General features: G+C 39.1%; 1 long non-coding RNA gene across 1 annotated transcript in view; it reads right to left on the reverse strand.

Annotated features, from left to right (window-relative positions):
* Nucleotides 1–481: 481 nt before the first annotated feature.
* Nucleotides 482–17,976, reverse strand: part of LOC129209143 (uncharacterized) — a 55,316-nt gene continuing 37,821 nt past the window's right edge. Inside the window, exon 3 of the long non-coding RNA XR_008577998.1 lies at nt 482–573. This is a non-coding gene — a long non-coding RNA (uncharacterized LOC129209143). The remainder of the gene's footprint in view (nt 574–17,976) is intronic.

Genomic DNA, 17,976 nt, shown 5'->3' on the forward strand with positions numbered 1-17,976 from the left:
CCAGGAGACGAAGTCTGAGAGAAATCATGATGTCATCATGGAAAAATTACAATCAGTAAAGAAAAATCAAACATGCAAGTTATCTTTAAATATTAGCTTAGTTCTAGATGACAGTCAAAGCAAGAAAGACCAAGTATTTGAATAGGCATGAGGTGAGCTCATCATTATTTATCCTAGACGTGCTGGAGGCACACTGGTGTCTTGCTGGCCCTCCCACTGTGCCTGTTGTTGCAAGAACAGCTAAAGGACTTCAGCTTTTGAGTCAGAGCCATTTCACTCACTAAAAATGATTCTTTTGTTGTTGTTTTTAATTTACAAGAATGATGATTTTATAAAAAAAATAACATTTATAACAAGGGGAATTTAGAAGAAAAATTATGACAGAGGTGCTTTTCCTTAGGAGAGCATTGCTTACTCAAAGAAGTGATTCAGATCTCCAGCTTTTCCCTTGCCTTGGTTGTCACGTGTTCATGGCTCCTACCTTCAGTTTTGTACCATGCTCGTCATTCCAGATCCTGGGCATCTTCCAACAGTGACTATTCTGGATGTTCACTCATTCCCAGGAGAGGTAGCCTGTATGATGAGAAAAAATTATTTTGGTAAAGGAAGCATTTTGGGGGGATTGGGTAGGGCTTGTGCGTCCTGACTAAACATCTAGCAAGAATATTGCCTTTGCAAAGGCTTGTGGAATATTTCTTGTAATTTCTTTGTCTTCTCTAGCAGAAAACAGTCCTTGGGAAATTCTGGCTATCAATGTCAAGATAAGCCTTTCTGCATGTTTGATCCATTTAACCTAGCATCCTCCCTACTAAAGGAGTAAGAAGTAAATTCTAAGAGTAGAATATAAAAGCAGCACTACAGTGACCTTCCCTTTGTATAATCATTCTGGTTTTTAGCAATCAGTAGTTTAAGATCTTGAGGCTGCAGCTGGGTCATCCTGTCTACTATCAGTAGTTATATTCTCTATGAATTTGTTTAATTCCTTTTTTGTATCATCAGATTTATTATTCTTCAGAACACTGCTGGGGCTTAGGATTGGATCATTGCAAGGGTACGCTAGACATTATTTACATTCAAAATATTTAATGTCTACCTCAGCAATATCGCTTTACTTGTTCTAAGATTATATATAAGGTTGATATTCCTGCTTGTGTAAACATACAGTTGCTAGTTAACAAAAATAACATTGTTTTTGCTGCTTGAGTGCAATTTTCCAGTGATCCATAAGATCAATTGTTCTAGGCTCTCTGCAGTCTTAAGCTGAACATGAGTTTAACCTCCATCCATGGGTCCACAGATACAGCAGCCATAGAACACCAGATGAACTTACCTAAAAGAAAAGAGCCTAAAATGCAAGCATAAATTTAAATGACTGAATGGTAAAAGCAAAAATTTGCTGGACACTTTTAAAACACAGGAGGCTGAAATTAGAGCTGAGAATGACAGAGAGGGCAGGTACTGACCCCCATACTAAAAGATGTACAACAAAGGCATTTGCTCTAAGTTCTCATAGAAAGCGTTTTAGACAAATTAATTAAGCAATAAGACATGACAGGGTGTGAATCACTTGGTAATGATTTACGCCTATTGTGTTGTTAGGCAGAAGGCCAAAGGCCGAGTGCTGTCAAATCACCTAGGTGTAAATTATCATTTGATAATTTGAGCCCTGGAGTGCGTTATTGTAATTAGAAGGTGTTCTATCATAAAAGTTTGCTACTTCATTCCATTTTTTTCTATTCTCAGCTACATTTTGATACTTAGAATTCTATCATTAAAAATTGAACTTTTTTTGCAAGATTATTTCAGACAACTAATATCCTGAGAGGCTCTAGATAACAATCCCTGTCATATACCACAATGCATAGCAAAGAAGTCAATGCAGGCATGTCATCACTGTAATTTAATCACTGCACCTTCATTCATAAAGCCAGTTACAGACAAAGGGAGGTATTAGGGTTATAGGAAAATGTGCAATTTAAAATTAGTTGGAAGTTAGATGCAGAGTCGATGAAGAGGAATGAGGCAGCTGAATTTCACTTTTCACATTAAATAGCACCAAAAAAATGAGGAGATAATATCATGAATTCTTTCAAGTTGCAGCATCCAAACAGCTGTGGAGACCACAAGGAAAAGGCAACTCAAAACCTGATTATTCAAATTGAGAGAAGCAAAGTCCAGCAAGGGCTGTTCAACACAAAGATGTGAACATCATCTCTGACTTTGGAAATTCATACAGTGCAGTTTGTCAGAACCTGGGAGAAAGTATCACTGTCTACCTGTCCACTTCTTCTGTTCTTACACGCTTCTTTCAGCTGCTCACTACTATAGAGATAGGACATTAAAGCAGCAGGGTTTCCAGTTTGATTCAGTTTGCCATGCTTAGGTACTTACAGTTGTTAGTCACATTACATGTACCAAGCAGAAGAAAGACCTTTTCAAATCTGGTATAAAATGGATGTCATGACAGCTTCTTTTTCCCTATTGTCTCATCTATGGCCCCAACATAGTTACGGAAAATTATGTTATCAAATCCGACTATTGATTCCTAAACATTAACCAAAGTCATAGTCACATACAATAGAACATTCTTAATGTTCTTGCATGACTAGATGACAACGGCCTTCACTACAGACTTCCTAACACTAAAATGATTGCCCACTGATAAAAAGCAGTCCCAGGATGCAAGTATCTAGGGTGAAATGTCAAGGTGAATCAAGAGAACATCTTTCCAAGCATTAGACATACTCAAAAAAAGAAAATTATACCAAGCTGTTACCTCATTAGTCAGCCATGATTTCAAAACCAGCAAGAAACCATCTTGTAAGTGCTGTAATTGTAAAAACAGAATGTCTGAAATCTGATCTGATAAACTACTGGTCTTAAAATTATTTTTCTGGAGTTTACTTTTAATGTTTGCTTATTGATGGCATATGCTCCTTTTTTGTTGTGATTCTTTTTGCATCTATTTTTTTCCCCTCATTTCATGTTGTCACAAAACCTGCCACACATCCTATTGCATTTATTTAATCAGAAGGATCCAGATAGCGTGATAGTTGGTTTTACCATCCGTCTAGCATATTATTAGTAGGTTAGGGTTTGGAAAATTGACAGAGAAACAGATGTTGGGATTATTTTATGTAGCTTGAATACCATAATGATATACAGTTGTCAGAAGCTTCTATTTTCTTATTTTAGGAAGATGATTATTTTATGGAGGAAATGGCTCAACTTTTTACAAGCCAGAGGAGAGAGAAAAATAAAATGAAAGACCTGAGGAAAAAATCTAAGGAAGGAGTGGTGAATGTTTAGTCTGTGCCTAAAAGTCTGTGCAGAACACGTGCAATTTATGAAAATGTTCTATGGGAATAATCCTAGCTGTGCCTGTTTCCCTCTCAGAGACATATTTAATGAAATAAGGGAAAATAAATCTAGTGTCTCATGATTTGCATACCCTCAGTTTGCTGTAAAGTGTGACAGGAAGGAAGCACCATTTTTGTTAGTTGCAGCTTAATAATGTTATATGCAGAGGTTTCTGCCTCTATAGGAGGGAAACAGTGAGCTTGAAAATAAAGAACTTGGACATGCTTGGCATGTCTTCGCTACGTTTTAGCTATGCTTATCCATCACAGTGGGGAAAAAAGATCTACCTGATGTCAAAAGGACAAAGGTCAAAAAAACTTTATTTCCATTTTTTTCCACATTTAGGGTCTTACTATTGGACATTTAGATATGAAATAACAAGATCAAAGGGGTTTTTAAATTGCTGAGTTTGGTTGCTTTGTTTTCTGGCCACCTGCTCAAATTACATTTTAGGAAGAAACTGAGGGACAGTGGATAATACTGTGAACAGGGTATAGTACTCAGTGCTTTGATGCATAGCTCTAGGAATGAATAGCCATTCCTACATTTCTTTACCTCTAATTCCTCTTTTTCCTGCTTATTTCATCACTGCATGTTAGTGCCAGATGTGGATAAGAACTCAATATCAAGTAAGATAATTATATTTGGTCCCCATCACTATAATTTAAGTCTAAATGGTTCAGGCACTCAGCTGCTTCTGGAGGTAACATAAGTCTCAAAAATTAGTTCCTTGAGCAGTGGGGAAGCCAATATCTGTGTCTCTTTCCATCCAACATTCATGAGCAGGGCTTGATACTTCTACCACTGACATACGTGGGAACATTCTCTGATTCGAAAAAAAAAAAGAGAAAACAGAATTGGATGTGGATTGGTGTGATACTTCACTGAGTGCAAAGTAGAGAGAAACTTTCCTAGACATACATGCACATTTACATGTGAGCACACATCCACAGACAGATATGTTATATGGCTTTCAAAATCACTCATACTGAACACAATAGAAAAGATGGATGTTTGGTCTTTAAAAAGCACATGAAACTGGTTATGAATAGAGTAACTTGCACAAGATGATATAGTCAAGTAACTCACTAGGAAATTTGCAAAGATCTTTATTATTAATATCAAATATTCTCTTTTTTTTGTTAAAGGCATAAATCTCCATAATGAAATGGAGTTCATCACCTCCAGATTTATACTCTTAGCAGGGATTTAGATCTTTATGGATGCCTCCCAAAAATCTAATAGGTAATAAAGAAGTACTGATCTAATAAAGTCAACAGGTAGTTGATGCACTATTTGAATTTAGACTACACTTTTTAATTATAGGATAACAACATGTAATATATAGAACTGCCTCTGGACATTCATCAGAAATATCTCCCTTTGATTTACTTTGATTTACATTGGTTTCTAGCTAGTATAACTTAATTCAAAGGAAACTGGGAAAGGATGTATCTGATGGTAAAACTATTTTCATTGAGATATTTAAGAACCAGAGCGTGCAATTTTTCCATGCAGCTTTAATCGAAAAGCACTGTTCATCATGCTTTAAAACAACAATGGTTATTGCCAGTGTTACCATAAGATTATTAGATTAATCCACTGATTAAATTATTTATTCTTTCTTTTCTGTCCTTTTATTTATTTTAAAATATTAATTTCATGGGTGTTATTGACAATGAAGAACAAAGAAAAGAGAGGCAGCTATCAACTGCTCAATGTGCTCCAATTCTCTTCTCATAGGAGCATGTTGTTAGTATTCAGCTATGCCCGGCCATTCTTTGAAGGAAAAAAAATTAGATATTAGAAAAAGGTTCAAACGAAAATTCTAGATCCAAACCTTCTTTACCCTAGGGAAGACCCCATTTCAAACTTCTGTATCTTTTTGTCATAGCCTAGTCCCAGGCTCCAAATTCAGATTAATCCAGGATATTGAAGTTACTATGATCTGAGTCTTAACTTTGTAATTATGGTTCCTCTTAGTAATACCTAGTGACTTTATAACATCCAACTGCTGCAGAAAATGACAAACATGGAAATGCTAATAGAGTCTTTCAAGCTTTATCAGGAAAGCTTCTAGGATTTACAAATCACTATTATAAGAGACAAACCAGAAATAGTGGGCATTTAATATATTTGAGAAGTGTTAGTTTATTTTACGTGATTAAACTACACTCCAAAAGAATGGGAAAGAATTAGCTGTCAAAGATAGCAGACAGGGACTAAGGCTACAGAGAAGTGAATTGAGATCACTTCAAACAGATGATTTTATCCTTGGGGTAGATGTGCAAGAGAAATGGATTCCGCGATTATTCTTTTCCTTGGAGAACTAACCAGAATAATATGATAGTCTTTAAAACATTCAGTTTAACATAACCAGGAAGACTAATTCAGCGTTCTTATATATTGAACAGATCCGCACTGGGAAACACTAAAGACAGCAGTCAGCATGATACAGATTGTTCTGTATCTTTGACCTACAAGTACATTTTATAGCCAAACTGGTGTCAAGACTCTGGCTGGCTGCTGCTCTGGCCTCAAAATACAGCCCAGCTCCCTTGTACTACTTGCAAGCAAATCAGACATAGAATATTTTGGGGATTGTAAATGAGCAACATCTATTCCCAGGGTAAGGCAAGTCTATTTCACAAGTTACTTTATGGACCATATGGTTATACTTGGTTACGTTCACTCACATAACATCACATAAAGCAACTTAATCCAGTATATTCAGATACCATGAAATGCAAATGGAGCATCATTTCCAAGCTTTAAAGGAACCTTCTCTTTTCCCCTGGGGAGCATGGTGTAGACTATAGTTTTAAGTCAAACTTCCCATAAACTTTTAACACTCCAGTCTTTCAAAAAAAGCATGTTAGCCTCCAACTTAGTGTGATGCAACTTATTATCTGTATGTCTGAGCATAAAGAAGGCATTCTGGTATTCTTCTAAAAGTAGCTGAAAATAGAAAATTAAATCCAGCCAGTAAAGAGGAGAAGTCAGGATTGGTTTAGGTTTTTAGTATGGTTCTTGCCAAAACCAGCAAAGCATCCCACAGGCCTCCTTATCCGATGTGCTGAGCCAAAGCCTTCTCGAAACAGCAGGCTCAAAGGTTGCAAAGCCAGACTCTGTCTTAGATAATTTTAAGGCTTATAACTAGGACATTTTAGTACCATACAGGGAAATAGTTGTCAGTCTCAAATATGGCAGTTATTGGATGTAATTATAGGACGAGCAAGACAGAAAACATTGCTCAAAAGGCAAGGAAAGAGTTAAGCATTATGTACTCAAAGGTAGGATTCAGTCCCAGGCTAACAGCCCTCCAACACAACTTTCCATTGTTCACAGGTCTGGTAAGCTCCTGCGGTAAAGTACTTTTTTGGCTGTTGATGTCAGGAATGCTATCGCTTTTGTGATATAATTTGGTTTTCTGTGTAATTACATCCTGGCAAAAGCATATTTCTAATAGCACAGCTAGAATTTTCTGTTTAAAATGCATTGTTGACTTTACGCTGGAATGCCGTATTTGGTTACATTCCACCCTCATTATAGAGCTCTCTGTACATCCCAGAGCACAATAGCGTTATTATGCACTATCTTGGCCTCCAGGTCATGAACTACAATTATCTCTTTTCATGGCAACAATCTTTATAACCTAGAAAATACTCCCAGGGACAACATTATAAAGAAGGATTGGCATATGCATAAATAAAGATGAATAGATATTGGCACTCCTCGGAGTTTTTGCCATTGATTATGGAATGTTGATTAATGCTATAATCACTACCTCCCCTCGTAAGCGATAGCGGCATTTTGTGCTGGCTTCACTTTTCTGTCTTCACATCTGCTGCTTTCTCTCCAGTCCCTGGCTCTTGTCACCCATCTGATTCATCCTCGTAGCACGATGACAAAAGTCACAATGTTTGGTTGCCAGTGAGAAAATTTCAGAGGAACAATTTTGAATCTGATTGTTCTCGACTAACATGCTGCTCCAACGGATTATAGCACTTTTATATGCAGTTGCTTTTTGCTAAGTCCATCTGTCTGCTCTCCAAGCTGTGCTCCTAAGATTTGACATTTCAGGCAGTTCTGATTCTGTTTTTTCTCATTCAGTTTTAGTTTTTAAGAACAAAAATCTAGTCAGGAAGGTTATTTGGGGAGCAGTAAGCAAGAAGTATGATTATTATTAGCACTCTTTAAAGCTATTAACCACAATGCTTTGTATTTCCTTGCCATTACTTAAAAAAAAAAAAATTACAACTCATCTGCAAGGCAGATGAGTAAATAGCACCTGCATTGCATGTAAGTACCTTGAATCCAGGAATCAGACATCCAATAAAACAGTGTCATCCACAGAAAGAGCTTATGAATCCCAAAGCACTAATAACTACAATATTCCCTGTCCTCATTAGATCAGTTATCTGAAAGTTCATCTTTACTTCATATAGTTTGCTTACCTGCATTTACAGGTAATGACTGATTTGTGAAATGCAACAGCATTTTAACAGATGTGGTCACATAGACTTCACAGAACATGATCAGAATTCTTAGCGATAGAGATTGCTCTGCAGAAAGAGGGCTATGCTAGGAATGTATGTCAGAGTAAAATAATTAATTTACATGCATTGTCATTTTATGCAACATATGTTCATTTTTTAAATACTTGCCTTGCCAGAAGCTAAGGAACCAGCCATAAAGATAAACTAAAGCAGACAATGTCTGGTAAAGTTTAGAGTAAAAATTGCTCCAAGTCGTACTGCACTGTTCTAGTTGTCCTCCTGTACCATTTAAAACATATAGTCATATTAAGTTGATTAGGTTAGTCCAAACACGCTAGATGAAAATTACTTGATATTGGTATCAGGGAAGTCTGCTGATTGCTGGAGAAGAAAATGCTTGAGGGGAGTTTGTTAGCCAACACCAGCATAGTTTTTGTCTATATGAATGTCCAGTGAGGCTTATGTATGTCTATATATTTTATGTATCATCTGGTTTATGTGGGACAAGTAGAACAAATGGACTTTGTCCCATTGGCCCCTCTGCTGTGGGAAAGGTTTCCAAAAAATTTCATTATCCCTAAATGCCACAGGTTCCCTCTTGCAATAGAGGAGCTAGGAGCAGGAGGTAAAATGCAGAGGTGTAAAAATATGTCAAAGCAAAAATGAACCTGAAGGTTTTGTCAATTGTAGAGAAAGGCAGAAGAGAGAAAGCTGGACCCTGAAACTATAATTGCTTAAATAATAAGAACATTTAAAGAATACTATTTCATCTTCTACATCAAAAGATGGAGGTGGGTTTTTTTGTTTGTTTGTTTGTTTTGGGATTTTTGTAAATAAAGGCATGTATTGGATACATAATAGCAGGTTAATGAAAGATTTTATGAAACCTTTCAGAGACAGGGAATTTCCTAAGAGAAGTAAAGGTTGTACAGATATTATCATTTCCCTTTTACACAGGAGTTGGCAGAAGGAAGAAAAAAATTATCTACCCAGCAGTTCATCTCCTCTGAAGATATCTCAGTGTGGCATTGTTAGTCTTATAATTTTTGTGTCCTAGCACAATAATGTGGCATGCGTATAATGAACCCAACCCTTAAGCTCATTTTTCCAAAAGGCTTATAGACCCATGTCAATATGCTGGCTGTATGAAGTGGCCCGTTACTGTAAGCCCCCAGAACATTCAAGCCAGCCCTTTCTAAAGTGGGAATCCATTCTCCTTGAAACTTGCCCAAAGCTTTGGCTGCATGCAGATATAGGGGGGAAAAAAAAAAAAAACAAACTAGCAAAAATCTTCAAGGTGTGTTTAAGTACATGTTAGCACAGGAAATTAGTCACACTGAGAAGGACTTGCATAGGGTGGATATAGAGCAAATCCCTTCAACATTTGCTGCCTGCAATCCAGGGGCGGGCAGCGAACAACAAGTGTGCCCTCTCCATGGTAAATGAGAGCAGCAGAATGAAATTATAAGTAATATCCTACTTTCTGTACAAAGTTTGCATCAGAGTAACTGCCTTGAGGGATTTCTCAAAATTCATAAAATAATGAACAGTTTAATTAGATGCATGAAAGGGATGAAAAAAAAAGGACTAGCACAGTAGAAAAACAAGTTTGTCTAGTACAGTAGGGAGCATGATATGCTCCCAACATCTCACACACGAGCCAGGAGCTCCTGTGTCCTCATGCCTTTCCATTTGTATAACTGCATACCCACAGTGAATACAGTTTTATGTAGAAGAAACTGCCTCTGAAAGGTACAAAATTATCTTAACAGCAGCATAGTTTATTACCTGCTCCTGTGCTGATTTACACACAAGAGAAACTACAGTTCCCCATAAGGTCTGCTGTCCCTTTAAAGAATTCATGTTTAATGCCTGAACTTCAAGGATTCTTTATCTGATGAATGATCTTCACTGAAAAAATAACATCTGAACTGAGCCGACTTGAACATAGATATGTCCAAAGAGAATCAGGAATTCCTTCCTTATTCCCTCTATAAAAGCAGAAAATAATTATATCCCTGTTTTTACAGGACGCCTATTATGGACTAATACCATCTAAAAGGGAGCCCAGAATAATAGCATTCAGCCTAGTGACAGACTATGTAGGTAAGCTAGAACTGGCCTTAGCTCTGTATGTCTGTGTGGCAGCAGAGGTGACAAGAGAATAATGCCATTTGCAGTAAGGCAGCCAAAGAGCAACAACAGGAGGGATGATGGTAGCTGCAAAGTGCCAGCAGACTCAGCTTTGGAACATATTTGCCAAGACTGCCGCACCATGTGATGACACAGATTCCATGCTGAATGCACAGTGACATGGAAAATGTCTCCTAGTGGTGTCCAGGCTTCACCAGTTAACTCCTCTAATAGCTGCTCTCCCCTGACTTTGTACTGTTTCACCAGCTGTTGTGCATCTCCTGTTCAGGAGACCCTGGTAAAGTGGAAGCATCATTAGGAATAAGCAACAGCATATGGATGGGAAAAGGGGGGTGTTTTAAATAATGAGCATGCATGTGTCTGTGTTCAGTACATACACAGGGCATATCGACTTATTTAGTTACTTCAGCTTGATTCATACCATTCTGTACCAAGGAGCTCTTGGAAGTGCAGAGCATTCTTGAGGATAGAAGAGCACATGCACCAAGCATAAAGTCAGTTCCACTTGGAACTCTAGGGTGGAGAAAATTCCTATTTGGTGAAGAGTCAGTTCAGCGATCCAGCCTTACACTTCACTCCTGGTTGTCTTCCAGGGGTGAAACATTCATCTGATGCCATCATGATCTGTGAGTGCTGAACAGCCCCTTGAAATTTATGGCATCCAGCTAGAACTGCCTTTGGGTAGCCTCAAGACCAGAGAGTTGAAACAACCCATTCTATGGGAATTAGATCCAATGAAGACTGGACTTCTCTATGAAATTGCGTCTTAGGGTAACTGTCTTTGGTGATACAAGCTTGAACTGAAGCTTTTGGGATGCTAGGAAAGAGCAGTTCTCTGAAGATTCTCTGACATCTGTCAGCTTGTGAGATAATGCTTCCTTAGAGTATGTATAGGTTCACACAGTGGGTCTTTATCTTCTAAACAAATACTGCTTTTTACCCAACCTGGAGAAGCTTAGCTGTCCTTAAGACATGTTTGAAATTCAAAAAGTATTAAAGGACATGATGCAGAGACATAGTATGCCCCACCTAAAACCTGTCCTCTCAGGAGCCTGGTTCTGTGGGTCTTGCTTCTGTATGAAGAGTAGTTAAAAGTAAGGTAAACTTTTTTTTTTGCACTTTGCTGTCTGGTTTTGCCCAGTTGGTAGGTGGCCTGGCTGTAGAATGTGAATCCTGACGCTCTTTGTTCTGGTGGTCACGACATCCTCAGGAAGACACTGGGGTGATGAAGACTGCCAAAGTAGTTGCAGTCTTTTGCCCTTTGGCATGTCCAGTGTCTCCAGGTTGCCATTGGCCGAAATTCATAAGAGTTTTTGAGGTTTTATGATCTCTAAGTTCACATCTAAACAGCATGCAATATATTTGGGCCACACTAAAACAGTTTATTAGCATTTCTCCCAAGCTTTCACTTTATAACTGAGATAAGGATGTATTCCTACATTCTGCCTCACACCTGCCTATTATGTGTTTCATTATTAAAAGCTTTCATTTGTAAAATCTCCCATGAGACGCATACCTTAGAGAGTAACTGAAATCAGGCAGTCATAACCTATCCAATTTAATGTTTCATAAGAAGGAAGCTTTAGGATTCCAGCTGGTATAGTAAAAAATCACCAGATACACCACCATAACAATGCAGTGGAAAAAAAAAATCATTAAAACAATGGTATAGAATCATAGAATCATAGAATCATAGAATGGTTTGGGTTGGAAGGGATCATCTAGTTCCAACCCCCCTGCTGTGGGCAGGGACACCCTCCAATAGACCACGTTGCCCAAAGCCTCATCCAACCTGGTCTTAAACACTTCCAGGGATGGGGCCTCCACAACCTTTCTGGGCAACCTGTTCCAGTGCCTCACTACTCTAACAGTAAAGAATTTCTTTCTAACATCTAATCTAAATCGACCCTCCTTCAGCTTAAACCCATTACCCCTTGTCCTGTCACTACACTCCCTCATAAACAGTCCCTCTCCATCTTTCCTGTAGCTCCTTCAGGTACTGGTAAGCCGCAGTTAGGTCTCCCGGAGCCGCCTTTTCTCCAGGCTGAACAATCCCAACTCTCTCAGCCTGTCCTCATAGGAGAGGTGCTCCATCCCTCTGATGAGCTTCGTGTCCCTCCTCTGGACTCACTCCAACAGCTCCATGTCTCTCCTGTACTGTGGCCCCCAGTGCTGGATGCAGTACTCCAGGTGGGGTCTCACAAGAGCGGAGTAGAGGGGCAGGATCACCTCCCTCGACCTGCTGGTCACGCCTCTTTTGATGGAGCCCAGGACAGGGTTGGCTTTCTGGGCTGCAAGCGCACACTGCCGGCTCGTGTTGAGCTTCTCATCAATCAATACCCCCAAGTCCTTCTCCTCCGGGCTGCTTTCAATCCATTCCTCGCCCAGCCTATAGTCGTGCTTGGGATCGCGCCGACCCACGTGCAGGACCTTGCACTTGGCCTTGTTGAACTTCATGCGGTTCGCATGGGCCCACCTCTCCAGCCTGTCAAGGTCCCTCTGGATGGCATCCCTTCCCTCCAGCCTGTTGACCACACCACACAGCTTGGTGTTGTCGGCAAACCTGCTGAGGGTGCACTCCATAATGTATAATGTAAGATAATGTATCTTACATTAGGTTTCTCAGGGGTTTCTATACTACCCTTAGCAACGTGACAGGATCAGGGAGCAATCACTGTAATTTAGCAGAATGGTGGATTTTCTCCTCTTAGTGTAAGGGCTTTCATCTAACATCCTCACCAAGCACACACACAAGCACACTCATTCCTCATGTGTCAGTAGGCCTGTGTTAGTACAAGTTCCAAGTCCAGCAGGTAGTGAGGACATGCCATTTCTGTATGATGGGTGCCATTCACTGCGGCACATCTCACTACTGAGAAGTACCAACAATTAGAGATGAGGCACAGTGTGGCATGGAGCCCAAACTAATAAGACTTATTATCATGGTGGTTCTCCATTGACATGGCCAGAAATGGTGAAAGGAAGGCAAGAAGAGATGGAGGAAAGCTAATTGGGTCATTCTGAGAAAGGACATTATGATATGGTGATTGTAATACAGATTGCCCAGCCTTCACGTTTGTCGACAATTCATTTGGTTTAGCCTTATCTGTATTCAGATCATGACATGAATTCAAAGGGCAGCGGATCTGATTTTCTGTTGCCCGACACTTGGTTTAACACTTGCTTCTTCTGCAAAGGAAAGGAAAAATGACTATAAAATACTGCTCAGAATCTGGGCTTGTTTTTGATGTCACACTAGTTTAGCAGAAATGCCCCTATACTGTTATTTTTTCCTGGGTTACCCTTGCATGACAGCAGTGGAACGATGTGACCCTCTTTTGTCCTTGCTCTACTTATATGTAGCTTATGTTCTCATCAAACTGACCTCAAGCCACTTCTCTGCTTATAACTGCAGGTCAAAACATCAATTTTGGCAATTCGGCTGCCCACTCTGCCATTTGGAAGGAGCAAGGTGGAGACAGCTGGCAGTTAGGGGAGCACTAGGAAGCATATGGTAGCTCTGTGCAGTGTTGTCCAAGAGCTCGTAGGACAGTCATTTGCTTGCTTCACTGATTTCTCAAATGCACATCTCTTTTTTGTCTTTTCGCATGATCCCCCAGGATAGGCATTGCTTCAGCAAGGGTCATTTTAGAAGAAACTCCCTATTTTGAAATTCTGTGGTTCTTTCCATGAAAGAAAATCTACTTTGAAATTATTCTGCTCCGATAAATCACTACAGAGAAAACAGGGTGACTGCTAAATATAGGTAACTGGCCAGAAAAAAAATTTTCAGAGACTAAATGGGACAATTAAATGCTAGAAGAGAGCATCTTAAATTTAAAGAATTATGTAGCTAGACATTTGTGACTTGTCTTTTTAACATGGCAGCTGGTCGGAGGGTTAAGAAAATATGTGGCCATGCAACTTTGGCTGAGATCCTGCCTGATCTTGAGAGTTAAACACAGCCAAGCCCTGTAGTGTTGGATGGGGAACCGCCAAGGAAAATCCAGTGATTCAGTAAGTGGCATTCTTCCTGCACGATTACAGCAACCCAAATGCCAGCATGTTGCTGGGGGATAGTTTTGTTGGTGGCAGTGATGTTTTAATATGAGATGTAAACTTGTCTAAAGATCTAGTGACAATTTGCACAGAAGTAAGAAAGTTTCCATAATTACTGTCTTGTAATTCCACCCTCTGCTTTCTGTTGTTTGGGGCTTTCTTCCTGTTTTATTCTGTTGGCTGATCATGATCATCACTACAATAAAACTAATGGCTTCTTCCAAGGAGGTGCCTGTAGTAAATTCTGTTTAAATACACTGCCCACAAAACATTGACAGCATTTCATGAAGTGTATAATCAGAAGTTTGTGCCTGTATAAAAACATTTCAAATACTCTCTAGCAAGAGACAGTAATTTGGGAAGCTCTTTATACAGTTCTGTGATACAATCTCTCTCCCTTCTCTACTGCAGTCATTCATTCCAGTCCCTGAGCTGCAGTGCATTACTGTAATATTGGTGTTGATGCAACTGTGTGGCCTGCTTTCTAAACCAGATCAATGAGCTGACTTGGACTTAAAAATCCTCCAAAAGGGGTATTTTTAAACTCAGATAAGTTCTGATCAAGTTTGAAGTGCAGCCATACAATCAGTTTCATTAGCACAACTGAGGAGGCAGTAAATCCCAATGTGGGCCTAGATGTGGTGGAGCAAGGAGGCAGGAGCACCTTTAAGTGCTCTTTACACCAAAAGAAACATTCTGCCACACATTTTTACCATTACCATAAGAGTAATGCCTATGTTAAATTTTGAAGTTTAACTACTAAACATGAATCTCCATTCTTTGTATACCAAAGTTTCCACTATATAATTAGGAGTTTGGAGTTTATAAAGCATATACAAAGTGCTTTTGGATACTTGGATTACAATTGTCTCCTGTAATACTCTATATAATGCACAAATGGGAGTGCATAAATGAACATTTTTGCAGAGGTCAAACTGTAATTTTTGTTATTTCACTTTACGGTTTCCATTTGAAATAAGATTCCATGACACATCTAAATCATTATACACAAGAGTCTATTCTAATAGTAGTAGGCTCATAAAAAATAACAAAACCAAATGATAACTGTCTCCTGACCCATACATGTATTTACAATAGAAGTACTTTAATAAAGGTAGCTACATCCTCTAGATCCCCAGACCTTTATTTGAACTCTGCTGTAGCATAATTGACGGACAGAATTAGAGTGTATATTAAGACCTGGAACTGAACTTTTTCAGTAGGCTTAGCTTCACTCACATCACTCACAATATTAAAATCTGTGACAATCATATTAAAATGATGCCACCCTGACACAGATTAACAGAGTATGCAATTATATTTAAATGCTGTAATTGGAACTTGCTGTTAAGTGCCTACTGTCACTTCTCAATTCCCCTCAAGGCAAGTAAACCATTTCTTCCTTTACTCTATAAATTTAATGCCATATTCTGCACACAGAAAGAGCTGGTATTTCATCAAGAGCATTTTGTTTGCCTCAGATGCTGTGAAAACACAGGCCTTGTGAACACTGCAGGATATAAATCCATCCTGGAAAATGACTCTGTTAAAAAAAAAAGCATTTTGCCATTTCATGCTTATGGAGACAACCTGAGTCTCTGCATTTGATTAGTTTCTCAACCTGAAAGCTCGTTTTGAGCTCAATCTTTTGTATACAGCATTATTAGGACTAAAGATCCTGCAGGTGAAGGCAGGGCTGGGTGAACCTCATGATACCCAGGTGCACCTTTTTAAGGCCATGGATGCACCCAGGTGTTTCTGAGGGGCTCGTCTTGGTGGCAGAATGGTTTTGCTTCTGGTGGTGTGTGATGAAGGAGAGCCCTGTGTGACCTTTTCAGCAGAGGCAGGACTGCAGATGGGGTAGGTAGGAAAGAAGTATTGCTGTTTACGCTTTTAAAGTTTTGGTGGGAAATTAAAAAAAAAAAAAAAATGATGGAAGTTTCTTGTGCTTCTCTTGGGAAAAACCCTCCTCTCAGTATCTCTGCAGCTTTCTGTGACTGTGATAGTCTTGGCTGTTAGTTATCAGTTAGTTATGTATTTTATTAGATTTAGTCAGAATTGTACGTATCCTGAGTTGTGATATGTTTGCTTGTTTTGCTGGATTGTGTTAGTGTGGGTTACCATCTAACATGCCTAAGAGTGTGTAAAGAATAGCAAAGTGTTAATTAAAATTTTGATGAGAGTCTTGCCTTTCTTGTGGATCTAGGCTGACTGAAGCTGGATTTCTATTTTTCCAGCACAGCCACAAACAGCACTGCTTTTCCTTCATGTCCATTGCCAAAATGACCTAGACTTGAACTCTCTTAAGAATGGGAAAGTGCTTCTGTGTAGTCTCCATACTGGAGCAGTCCCAGAGACCTCAGTGTGATAGCCAGCGTGTGTTATGGTGGTCATGCATAAGTCTGCAATGTTGACTCTTGCTCACTGGAAACTTAATCTAAGATAACTAAGTCCTTTCATGCTCAAAACTGACAGTTAAATAGTATTCAATTGGAGGTGCTTTGACAAAGGCTGACTAGAAAAGGGTAGGAAGGAAAAGGTAGGATTTTTTTTATTATTATGACTGACTATAACTTTACTGTGAAAATTGGTATTATATAGGCTGGGGTGCAATTAGATACGCATGGTGTTGCTTTTTCTATGTACTGTACTTGTGTTAATTCTATATGATGTCTACAGGCCTATGGATGTTTTGAAAACCATGACTATAAAGCTCTACATTGGTGGCTTTGATAAATACATAGAAGGCTAAGATTTGAGACTGGGCATTGTTCTGCATTATACAAAAATCTGTTTATTGACCCTTTCCACTTTCTGTCTTGAAACCATGTATTTTTCTCGGAGCAATGAACTAGAAACCAGCATACCCAGATGCTACAGAGGGCCCTTGGCTCCTCCACAGTACTTGGTCTTAAATAATGTTTTTGCAGTGTGGCAAGTGTTAGAACCCCACATGGTGACCTACATGGCGTTGGCTAGAGCTTTTCTTGTGAATCTAATCCAACAAAAGCAGCTGTCTCTAAACTAGTAGACCTGCAAAAGCACTGTGGCTGTTCTTCAGGGTACCTAATAGTAAATGTGAATGTTTCTAATGGGATACAATACTCTCATCGAAACTCTAGCATGCATGTTTTCCTGTAAAATTTTCTTTCTCATTCTTTTAGTCCTAACACTATATATACTACATGTACTCTGCTGGCTCCCTGAACTGGTGGAAAGTTAAAATAACTGAAAACTCTCTTAAACAGAATCCGCAATCGCTACCAACAGAGGCTAGCTCGTGCTGCATGTGATCGGCATCACTATATGCTAATAGCCTCATTAGCGAATACTAAGTAATACAATGCAAACAGTAATATGAAAACATACAGCTCTTGCTGAGTCCAAATCCTGTGTGTTCTCCCAATGCCTTTGTGTCAAGGCAAGAGTTCAACTTATGGGGAGTCCCAAGAATGTCGCCCTTCAGTTATCCTTTGTAAAAGCTTCCCTTTACTTTGTTGGAGTCCAACAGCATTGTTACCTGGTGGGTTTTTTGCAAGTGCTTTGAGCATTCTCCTACAACAAGGATTCACTATTAGTTTATCAGAGTTTACAGCATTAGCTGCTACTTTCTCAGCCAATATGGCAAAATCATGTAGATTAGGTCATGCCCTACGTTATCCAAGTCACTATCTCCTTTATTGAGACACCTGAGGATATTTTAAGGCTGTTTTTGTTTCACTGCACTTGATAATCTGCTTTATCAATTAAATTTTTTCTCTCAGAATTCCCTGTAGAATATGTAGAGAGAAATCCTGGCCCCAGTGAAGTCAGTGGCAAAACTCCCATTGTTTTCAATGGTCTGAGACTTCACCCATAAAATCAAAAAGGAAGAGATGCAGGCCGATGGGCTACAAAAATACTA

The sequence above is a fragment of the Grus americana genome, chromosome 8 (assembly GCF_028858705.1).
Source record: "Grus americana isolate bGruAme1 chromosome 8, bGruAme1.mat, whole genome shotgun sequence".
NCBI classification, from domain to species: Eukaryota; Metazoa; Chordata; class Aves; order Gruiformes; family Gruidae; genus Grus; species Grus americana.